Source organism: Amphiprion ocellaris, chromosome 17 (assembly GCF_022539595.1).
Source record: "Amphiprion ocellaris isolate individual 3 ecotype Okinawa chromosome 17, ASM2253959v1, whole genome shotgun sequence".
Classification (NCBI taxonomy): domain Eukaryota; kingdom Metazoa; phylum Chordata; class Actinopteri; family Pomacentridae; genus Amphiprion; species Amphiprion ocellaris.
Genome location: NC_072782.1, coordinates 2,694,531 through 2,707,049, shown reverse-complemented (window position 1 = coordinate 2,707,049; position 12,519 = coordinate 2,694,531).

The window sequence follows — 12,519 nt, the reverse complement described above, 5'->3', positions numbered from 1 at the left end:
TGAACAACCTGATATTTCTCAAGAAAAAACAGTACAATTTCAGCAACATTCAGCCTCAGTTTATCATTTACACATTACAACTTCCAGTTTATCTACAAAAAGACACAAAACTTTTAGTCACAGCTATCTGGAACTGATGATATAGGATTTTACTTTATGATCAAAATGACAAAATGACAAAAAAAAATTGACACAAATGATACAAAAAATGACAAAAATGGAACAAAACGACAACAAATAGACAAAAAACACAAGCAAGACAAAAAGGAAACAAAAAATGACAAAAACAACACACAAAACAACGAATAAAGCAAAAGACAAAATGACCAAAATAAGACAAAAAAACACAAGCGAGACAACAGCGAGAAATGAAATGACAAAAATCAGACAAAAAAGAACAAAAACAAGACAATAAGTTACAAAAATGAGACACAAAATGACAAAAGAACAATCTAGTATTTTATTATATGATCAAAACAACTTGTCATGGTTTAGAAATTATTTTAAATTTATAGTTTTACTAATTTACAATCTGCAGTTAATGTCTTCTCTGGAATTTTTACACTTTGAGGACCGGATTGGACCCTCTGGAGGGCCGCTTTTGGCCCACGGGCCGCATGTTGGACACCCCTGATTTAAGATGAGGAAAATGTGAAGCCTCTTGGTGGAACTTTGAAAACACAGATTTTCAGGGAGTTTGTAAACTCACGTTTCCTCTGCAGGTTGGAAGGCATGTTTTGAAAGCCAGAATTTCTGCTTGAAGTCAAAAAGGCTTTAATGATTTATGCAGTCATTGTTCCTGATATGAGCTCCCACACACACACACCTGAGGTTTCTGCACCTGAAATACACACACATAGCCATGGTAGTGCTATTGGTCATTTCTGGACAGTTATGGAGATAAACTGTGATCCTCACAGGTTTTAATGTTCAGGTTGCCTTTAAAGCAAACAGTAATGATCAGCTGATTACATGTGACATTTTGCTGCTGCTGCAATGATTCAGCATATAAAGGAATAAAACAACACGCTGTTGTCATAGGATGAATATTTAAAGTCTTTCTGGTTTGTGGGTTGGTTGGTTGACATACCTGTCATACCGCTCTCAACCGTTCTCTGTGTGTCAAAGCGCACAGACGAAAACAAAAACCATCCCAGTGACTTCCAGAACACGTGACATGCTAGTATGACTCTGCACTGGCGTGGAAAATTCTATTCTTATGAGCACTTCACATATTTTAAAGATCAAAAAACATGATAATTAGATGAAACTAAGCTGTAGCTACAGCTGTCACTGGACTGAAATGAGTCTTTCAGATTAAAAGCTTCAAGAAGGCTTAATTTGGGGACTCCAGCGATGGCATTTAATTACTAAACTTGTCATGTGTCCAACATGCAGCCCGTGGGCCAAAAGCGGTCCTCCAGAGGGTCCAATCTGGCCCTCAAAGTGTAAAAATTACAGAGAAGACATTAACTGCAGATTGTAAATTAGTAAAACTATAAATTAAAAATAATTTCTAGACCATGACAAGTTGTTTGGATCATAAAGTAAAATACTAGATTGGTTATTGTTTTTTTGTCATTTTGTGTCTCATTTTTGTAATATTTTGTCTTGTTTTTGTTGTTTTTTTGTCTGACTTTTGTCGTTTGTCTCACGTTTTTGTCATTTTCTTTCTTGTTTCTGTCGTGTTCTTTCCTGTTTTTGTCATTTTGTGTTTCCTTTTTTCTCGCTTATGTTTTTTGTCTTATTTTTGCCGTTTTGTGTTTTGCTTTATTCATTGTTTTGTGTATTGTTTGTGTCTTTTTGTGTTTTTTCTCCCGCTTGTATTGTTTGTCTACTTTTTTGGCATTTTGTTTCTCGCTTTTGTCATTTTTTGTCTCATTTTTGTGGTTTGTCAATTTTTTTGTCGCTTTGTAACTTTTTTGTCCCTTTTCTTGTTTTGTTTCATGTCGCTTGTCTCATTTTTGTCGTTTTGTGTCTTGCTTTTATTATATTGTGTCTCATTTTTGTAATATTTTGTCTTGTTTTTGTCTCATTTTTGTCTTTCTTTGTCTGACTTTTGTTGTTTTGGTCATAAAACAAAATCCTCTATGGTTCAGTTCCAGATATCTGTGACTAAATGTTGTGTTCCTTTGTAGACACTCTGTGATCTGGAAGTCGTAATGTGGAAATGATAAAGTGAGACACCTCTGGGTTAAATTCTAATGGGTTGTTGATGTTTGACGACCACTAGAGTTTCTCAGGAGTCTCTAACATCAGCTCCTCAGAAACTGAACCACTTTCCTGCAGGATCAATAAAGAGGACGGCTGAGAGAGAGCCGCTGTCGTCTCATTTGCTTTCATGAGGGCTGCTCATGTTTGAGGTTCTGAGTAATGAGCGCCGTAAACTTCCCTCCTCTGAAGAGACTTTATTAGCATTCGTGAATATTCCACTTTCTCTGGATAAACAGCTTGACTTGAGGGTGAATCTCACCGAGAGCAGGGCTGCTCAGGAGGAGAGAAAAAACAGAAGCAGGTGGCTGAATGCAGATAGAATGACAGAGAGGAAGGGAGAGACAAAGACGGTGAGGCAGAATGGTATTTGGACTGTTCTCTGGACATTCCTGCAGAACTGCATTCTTACTTAAAATGGTTCTCAGAGCCATGGTGGCATGGATTTGTCATGTTCAAATAAAGCTGATTAACTGCAGGATAAAGCCAGTGTCAGGTTTGTGATGAAGTCCTTTAATATATGAAGTTCTCTCTTACTGTGTTTTCCTGAGCTCATGACCTACTTAGAGACTATTTAGGCCAAAAAAGAGGCTGTAAAAGATCTTCTATAAGCCTTAATGTTAAAATATGTGGCTTCATAAGTCACATTCTCCTCTCCAGCAACCTTTAAATCAGTGTCCAACATGCGGCCTGCGGGCCAAAAGCAGCCCTCCCGAGGGTCCAATCCGGCCCTCAAAGTGTAAAAATTCCAGAGAAGACATTAACTGCAGATTGTAAATTAGTAAAACTATAAATTTAAAATAATTTCCAGACCATGACAAGTTGTTTTGATCATAAAGTAAAACACTAGATTGTTCATTTTGTCATTTTGTGTCTCATTTTTGTAGTATTTTTGTCTTGTTTTTGTTGTTTTTTGTCTGACTTCTGTCGTTTGTCTCACGTTTTTGTCGTTTTGTGTTTCCTTTTTATCTCGCTTGTGTTTTTTGTCTTATTTTTGCCATTTTGTGTTTTGCCTTATTCATTGATTTGTGTATCGTTTGTGTCGTTTGTTTTTTTTGTTTCATTTCTATTCATTTTTTTTGTTGCTTTGTAACTTGTTTGTCAAATTTTTTTGTCTGATTTTTGTTTTGTTTTGTGTCGTTTGTCTCATTTTTTGTTATTTTGTGTCTCATTTTTGTAATATTTTGTCTCGTTTTTTGTTGTTTTTTGTCTGACTTTTGTCATTTGTCTCATGTTTTTGTCGCTTTCTTTCTTGTTTTTGTCATTTTGTGTTTCCTTTTTGTCTTGCTTGTGTTTTCTGTCTTATTTTTGCCATTTTATGTTTGGCTTTATTCATTGTTTTTTGTATTATTTGTGTCGTTTTGTGTTTTTTTTTGCCTAGCTTGTGTTGTTTGTCTACTTTTTTGTCATTTTGTTTCTCGCTTTTGCCATTTTTTGGCTCGTTTGTGTCCATTTTTTGCAGCTTTGTAAATTTTTGGTCAAATTTTTTGTCTGTTTTTTGTTTTGTTTCGTATCGTATCTCATTTTTTTAGTTTTATGTCTCATTTTTAATATTTTGTGTCTCATTTTTGTAATTTTTGTAATAAAACATTGGAGTTGTGGATATTTATAGATTATTATGCTGTGATTTTACTGGTCACTGGAGATCAAACTGGGCTGAATGTGGAACCTGAACTAAAATAAATTTGACACCCCTGTCTTAAACCATAGTTTTAAAGAAAGTAGCTGTAAAATAATCCTCTTTTCTTTCACATCATTGCTGTTTTTTGTGCAGTTTTGTGTTCCAATCTGAACTAAACATGCTACATGCTCTGCTGCAGAATGTTAGACCTGAAACCTGTGACTTGTTCTTGCTATTTTTGTTAAATATTTCCATTGCTGCCCTCTTGACTGGGCCACTTTTGAAAAAGAAATCTCAAAGAGATCTTCAGCTACCTTCATTCATGTGTCACGATGTTGCTGCATGAATTATGATGTAATCTGCATCTGCATTTGTACATCACAGCTGATTTTGTAACATGTTTATGGGGTGAAATAGCTGGATGTGATTCATGGATACCGGTGAGGCGGTTGTCACAAACTGTTGCCTAAATACCACTGATGCAGCGTAACCGATTCCCTTTGTGCATCACCTGTCATTCTCCAGCTCCTGAGCTCTAATTATCACTGACGTTTAAGAGAGTAACATGTTCACGATGTACCCAATAAGTCTGAAACCAAGGATACAGCATATACACATTTGAATTTATTTGTTTTTCAGCTTAGTGTAAGGAATTCTTATAAAGTTTCACAGGGAAAATGGATTTCAGTCTATTTAATATTCAATTAATCAGTTCACATGTGACTAAACAAGCCAAATGCAGAACTTAATTTAGGACTTGTATGTTTTGCACCGAAGCAAAACCTTGAAAGTGTTTCCTGCAGAATGTCTGCTACTACCTGGTGGCCAATTAATGCAACTGCTATAACATGCTGTTAGTAAACTGTTTGACATGAAGGGAGGTTTTTCCGCCAAGTATCTGTTTTTGAAGTGCAGGTTCACTGCCTCAGTCATTAGTCTCAGTACGGCTGCACAGCAAACAGGGCCTTAGCTCTAATTACAGCAATCTGCCTGGAGTTGTTGTCGTGTTTGGGGAGGTTTTCATCTTGCTGTTCAGGTTTTTCTTTGCAGAAACATGCCGCGGTTCATTGACTACAGATTCAATGGTGTGCAGGTGACTCTGAATGGAGGATGTAATCTGTGATGGAAAACTTAGATTTGTTAGATTTTACTAGATAACTGGGTTCCTATTGGAGAAGCTTTGTTAAGGCAAATATGATCTCAGGTTCTGGGGTAAAAGCTGACTTTACTCGATTGTAATTAACGATTTTAAATATCTATCCCGTTATCCATGTATCCCAGGTTGGTGTGTGACTCCGTCCAGCTGAGGTTCTCTATCAGAAGCTTGAGGTTTTTGAGGATTTTTTTGTGATATCTTAGGTGTTCCCAGGGTTACAGTCTTCTGGACAGAGACCTCAGATGTTGAACCTGGAATATGCTGAAGCCACTCTCCCAGTTTGAGATGTTACAGGTCCTGATTTTACCTTCAACATCTGTTATTCCAACTCCTGGTACTTCTCAAACTCTTTCTTCTTTAATCTTCCAACCATTGGTGTGTTGAGTTGGTTTGGAACTGTAAATTTCAGAAGGGTGAATATTTAGATCTTCATTCTAACAACTACTCAACTACTTTGAATGTTGTGTCCAGTGGGACTCAGGGACTTCTACCCCATCCTTGTTTCACATGGTTCTGCCTTACTGCTTCGTTATGCCTTTCCATGTACGCTGCACCTGCTTACATCTTAGACTTTGCTCCTTACGAACACTAAGAAACTGGACCATCTTACACCAGTCCTCACATCACTACTCTGGCTTCCTGCTAGAGTTCAAAATCTGACCTCTGGTCTACAAAGCACTGAATAGTCGTAGACCTAAATCCATCCTGGACTTATTATCTCCACATGAAGCATCCAGAGGCCTCAGGTCATCAGGGACAGGTTTACTGTGAGTTCCCAGAACCAGAACCAGAACTAGTGAAGCAGCATTCAGCTATGATGCTTCTCACCTGTGGAACAAACTTCCTGAACACCTGAGATCTGCTCAGACTGTCGGCTCTTTTAAATCAGGCCTAAAAACAACAGATTATTTACTGTAGCTTTCTCTTAGATGCTTAAACTTTTTTCTTGTTCTTTTGATGCACTTTTATGATCGTAATGTCTACTTTTATATTTTATTTCTATGATTGTAATGCATGTCTACCTGTAACCCTGTAAAACCCAAATATAGAAAGAAAAATACCAAAAATAATATATATTCATACATTCATTCTGCAATCTCGTTATACATTGTATAATGACAATAAAGAATATTCTATTCTATTCAATAATAAAAACTGACAACTACATTTTTTTTAAAAGTAAAAATATTACATATGTATATAAAATCTGTAATATCTAAACATAGAAAGACAAATAGCAAAAATACCATATATATACAAATAATAAAAATGAATAATGCAAGTTTTAAAAGCATTATATATATGGAGTATATACCATATATACTCCACATATATATATATATATATATATATATATATATATATATATATATATATATAAATAAATAAAAAAAAACCAAATACTGAAAAATTAGCAAAGTAAAATAAATATATTTAGATATGTCATAAAAACTATTAAAAGTTTTTATAAATATTCTCTCTCTCTCTCTCTACATATATATATATATATAAAATCTGTAAAATTCAAATCTAAAAAAATGAGCAAAAATGAAATATATTTTGATATGAATAACAAAAAATAGCAATAAAAAATGATGTATTTTTGCAACAGTGAGTTTCACAGGGTTAAATAATTTTTCTGAATGTATTTCTTCACCATTGTAAAGCACCTTGAACTGCTTTGTGTATCAGTTGTGCTCCACAAATACACTTGCCTTACCTTACTATGTGCTGCACTGTTTTAGGGGCATCTTTGCACATTCTAGACCTCCACCTCTATGCTCTGGTTCTCAAGTTTTTGTTCATGTACTTGCAGACCTTCCATCCAGTCCTTCAGATCAGCCTTTTCTAGCTGCTAGTAGGATCTTTAGATGTCAGCCATCCTCTTACAGGGTCCGTGTATATTTTGGCAATTGGATTTTCCGTTCTGAAACGGGTATTGAAAAACAAAAAACGAATGGTTATTTAATTTTCGTTTTAAAATAAACAAAATTAAAATTGAAATACAAGGCGTTTTTCATTTTCATGATCAAAAAGGGATAAACGAAATTTTAAAAATACTTTGATTTTCATTTTATATTTAGAAGAACAAAAAAGGAAAATCAGTAAGAGACAGAACCGAGAAAAGGTCCGGTTTTTCATTTTCTGAGACCGAAAGTGGTCATCAGCAAGTGTGGAGCCAAACAGAGTACAGTGCATAGACTGGATATTATTTTTTTCATTAGTTTTCATGGTCATAATGAGACATCAGGTGGCCGATCTTAAAATAAATCAATACTGAATTTTTTATAGAGTGTTAAAGTTTTGCAAGGTCAGGGGGCGGGGTTACTTGATTGACAGTCTGGTCTGGAATTATTGACAGGTCCTATGGAGGAGGCAGCAGAGACTCTGCTCTCCTCCTTTGGATTAATTCTGATATAATAACTGTTGGTTTATTTATCGGTGGAGCAGCAGAACATGTTCCACAGACAGTTTTCCTGCCCGTTGGCTTGTTTTAACCAGTTTTCTACCTTCAGCTGATTCTACCAGACACTGAAAGGACTCTGATTGTTTGGGAAGTAAATGTTTATTTTTGTGGCTGCACAGTGGCGTAGTGGTTAGCACTTTCGCCTTGCAGCGAGAAGGTCCCTGGTTCGCGTCCCGGCTTTCCCGGGATCTTTCTGCATGGAGTTTGCATGTTCTCCCTGTGCATGCGTGGGTTCTCTCCGGGTACTCCGGCTTCCTCCCACAGTCCAAAAATATGCTGAGGTTAATTGATTACTCTAAATTGCCCGTAGGTGTGAATGTGTGAGTGATTGTTTGTCTCTGTATGTAGCCCTGCGACAGACTGGCGACCTGTCTAGGGTGTCCCCTGCCTTCGCCCGAGTCAGCTGGGATAGGCTCCAGCACCCCCCGCGACCCTAGTGAGGAATAAGCGGTGTATAGATAATGGATGGATGTTTATTTTTGTATCAGTGCCGCTTTTACTGCACTTTATATGCAGCTTTAGTGTCAGATATAATGTGTGTCATGCACTCCAGATGTTGGTGGAGATTATTTCTGTGTGTTGACCAGAGAAGAGAGTTAGCATCCAGTAAATATTAGTTTTAATGTTAGCGATGCTAACCGAGCTAGCTGCTCAGTCGTAGCCTGATTAAAGCTAATGTAGCATTAAGCTAGCGATGTTTTTGTTGTGTTTTATGTAAACAGCTGAAGTGTGTTGTGTTCGTGTAATGTGGTACATTTAGTTAATAAAACTGTCAGTGGAGACACTGGTTCACATTAATGTAACATTTAGAAAACCTAAAAACGACATAGCATAGCATGTCGTCCAAAAAATGGCATAGTTTAGCATGTCGTCCAAAAAATATCATAGTATAGCATGTCGCCCACAAAACGTCATAGTATAGCATTTGATCCAAAAAATGTCAGTATAGCATGTCGCTCTATAAACGTCATAGTTTAGCCTTTAGTCCACAAAACGTTGTTATGTCCCGGCTGTCTGAAGTAGGTGAGGAGCAACACAAAAACAGTCCAAACTCTGGTTTCCAGAGGGTTAGACGAGTATTTATTTGAAAGAGTAAGTTTACCACAACACAACATGTGAGGGGGTTAAAAGCAAATGGGTCTTAGTAAAATAAAAATATACAGAACTAAAAGTGAACTTCATGTTGACATTGATGGACATTCCAACCAGGAACAAAGTAAAAGATAATCAATTGGAAAAAAAACTCTTCCTGTTCACCTCTTAAAACCCAAAAACACACCACAGTAGCACCCTAAACTAAAACTACTAATGGGTTCCCTGTTTTCCTTTCTGAACAATTCAAAGGTCCCTCTCTATCTCCCCACACATCCACCAACCACTGGACCACATCTCCAAAGTTCTGCTGGACCAGCTCAGCTTCCCCTCAGAAGAAGTGCAACCACCTGCCAGATGAAGGAGCCTTTTGAGAGGCAGCTGGCATCGTGATTGGACTGTACTTTGGTCTGTTCCAATCCAGCTTCAGCTCCAGAGACGGCAGGCGGGACGAGTCAACGGAGGCCGGATGGACGAAGGCATGAAGCTGAGTACAATGCAGAAAACAACAGAGGAGGAGGGCAGCAGCCCAGAGCCAGAACAACCAGAGTAGCATGGTATGTCTCTTAAAAAACATCTTAGTATAGCCTTTGCTATGAAAAAACGCCATCATATACATTGTATATTGTACAAATACCAAGTCAAAGGAAAAAGACATACATTGTAGAATTGTAGTAATTGTGGGCTGACTAATTTACTGATTATCAATATTTTATTTTTTTTACTGATTTACGGTAATAAATACATTTAAAAATGGTGCTACTTTGGCTCTGAACCTTTATCTACCTGTGGTCGCTCTGTCTTCTGGAGTGATTTGATTAGTTATGCTTCACGAATGAAACTCCTTTAACTTAACATCAGTAAACAAAACAAAAACGTATCAACAAAGTTTTCTGTTAGAGTTTGTGTTCTTCTAAGTTTAACTCCAAGATTTTAAATACTTTCATTTACTGCAAATGAATATCTACTCCAAATGTCTCACTAATAATCATTATCAGCCTTAAAAACCCACAAAACACCCCTCTATACTCCACCACACTTAGTACAGTCTGGTTCCCCCTTCTATAAATCTGCTTGGAATCTTCCACTTCCTGTTTGTCAAAGTGGCCTTCTACCTGGACAGGTTTTGTTGGAGCTCATGCAACAAACATTTTGGGTAACTGCACTTTAATATGGATGGATGACACTGAATTAGAGTCTGTTTTAATGAGACTGAGTTAAGATGTGTAGCTCTGACATTAAATAGGAAATTATTTCTCAGAATTCACAGAGGAAAGTCTGAAATGTTTGCTAGGTTAGCGTCCCACATGTTCTTTGGCTCAGCTAAAGCTAACTCTCTGCAACTTCTGGATCTCTTGAGTTGCTTGTTGTTAAAATATCTTGCTAGAGGTGCTGAAGCTCAAAGTCTGAGATGTTTGTTCAAAATAAGCTCATTCTCAAGTCTGATCTGAACTGTCCTCTTTTGTTTGAACTTTCCCTAAACTTAGGAGTTAATGACAGAGCAGCACATCCAGACTCAGTCTCATTTATGTAGAGATTAAACTTCAGTGTCATTCATTGATGTTAAAGTGCAGGTTTTAAAATGTTTGTTGCACATGCTCCCGACCAAACCAGTTCAGGTGGAAGACGATGTGAAGAGAAAGCTCCAGAGGATGAATATCACACATTTACGTTGGAAATAAATGTCCTTTAATTAGACATTGTCATGCAAAAGTTGGATTTCCCTTTAATGATGTTCAAATCTTTGCTGAGTGTTTTGTTAATGTTGGTTTCTAAATATTTTCTGACACTCGGCCCCAAAGATTAAAACCTTCTACGGCTCACAAGCTGCAACAGTTCACACATTATCAACTATCTTTCTGACTAAACTAAGATAAAAAGTGAAAAATTGCCTGATTCCTGCATCATGAATGTAAATCTTTTTAGTTTTTATGACAGTAAACTGAATATATTTGGGTTTGACATTTTATAAACCAAAAGAAGAAATGAATTACTGGAGAAAACAATCAACAGATTAATGGACAAAGAAAATGTGTTTTCCAACATATATGGCTGAATTACTCCAACATTACAAGATACATACAATTTCAATTCAATTTTATTTATATAATTCCAATTACAGGTCAAATTGTCTCAAGATGCTTTATTTTTATATTTTTTGTAATATTTAAAATATGACAAAGTAAGAAATTTAAACCTCTTGACTTATCCAATTTATTATTTAGTTTTTAAGAGACTAATTGACAATTAAAATAACTTTCTCCACTAAAACTAATAAACATGAGGTCAAATAGAAGGAACAGTTTTAAATACTGCAGTCCCACGACGACAAGAATAAAGTTTCTCAACAAAACTAAATCTGCTGGTGGATTCCATGAAAGTCCTAATAAATGATAATAAAGTGTGATACTAAAGGTTTGTGGTGCTAAAAATGTCAAAGTAAAGATATCAAGTTGAAGATCTGGATGGAGGTTGATAAAAGTTGACATCCCTTCATTTCTCTGGAGCGACTCCATGGATTTTATGGATGGTGGTTAAAGACCTGCTCTTCTAGTGGTCTTCCTTCTAGTTGCTGTAAAAAGTCAGTCCATCCTGGCCGACTTCAACACCTCTTCATGACAACTTGTTCTGCCTCCGACCTGGTGGAAACTCCAGAAACTCGGGAAAACCTGTCGAGACTCGAAGAACTCGTGGAGACTCGAAGAACTCGTCGGGCGGGGGAAGGTGTGGTGGGTGGTGGTGGGAGGTGGGGGAGTAGAGGCGGGAGGCCGCCACCCACCTCCCCACCTACTCTCCGCCCTGACTCCACCCAGACTCCGCCTTGGCCCTGCCCATGTGGTCACTTGAGGAACTACGATGTCAAAGGGACGACGAATTTATTTCTTTTTATCTGATCTGTAGCTCAGTGAGTTAAGGATTTGCCTGTGGAGCTGCAGGTCGCTGGTTCAAGACCGGACACTTCTTAAATTTTCTCAAAATCCTGACAAAGACAAAGAAAGAAAATTGTCAGTGGCGGGTCTTGAACCTGCAACCTTCCAGTCTGCAGACTCTCTTCTTATCCCCCTGAGCTATTCGCTCAGATACTAATCCTTCTTACTTTTGCGCATTTATCATCTATTTTTTGTCGTTTTCGAGTTTTTTTTTTTAACTTGAGTCTCAACTCGACCGTTTTTCTCAGGAGGTTGGACTTCAGCCTTTGTGCTGGAGGGTGGAACCCTCAGTTCCAAGACTTTCCAAAGCCTCCACACCTCCCGAGTCCTCAGGACCTGAGCTTTCACACAGTCTGAGGGCTGAAATTTTCTAAGTCCCACAGTAGTTCTCTGTTAGATTGAACTTTCAGACAGTCCAAGGACTGATATCTTCTAAGTTCTAGAGTAGTTCTCTGTTAGTTTGAACCTTCAGACAGTCTGAAGACTGAAATCTTAAAAGTTTCTCAGTACTTCTCTGTTAGTTTGAACCTTGAGACAATCTGAGGACTGAAATTTTAAAAGTTTCTCAGTACTTCTCTGTTAGTTTGAACTTTATGGTTAACAGAAGCCTTAAAACTTGTGACCATGAGTCTTGATTTCACATTTAGACCATCGATCCAAGTTCTTCTCAGACCTTCACCTGTGGGTTTTTAGAAATCCTGAACAAACTTTGATTCTCTTCACTAAACAGTAAAGTTTGTGGAGATCAGAAGATAATTAGTTTGATCGATGCCTTCAACTACTAATAGACTTTATCTGGAAATCAGTTTTCTGAAATGAGTTCTTAGTAACTCTGTCCACAATCAAACCAAGAAAATAGAAAGAGGAAATGTTTGAAGAAACAACTTGATGTTTTCATTTCAGACTAGAAAACACTTTAAGGACTTTATCTGTTTTTGCACTTTTGATTGTTTTATTGTCTCTTCTGTTTAATTTGATCTTCTAAAGTTTAACTGGTGCCCTTTCAAAGGTTTTATCTTTAGTTTGATTCTTAAATGTTTAG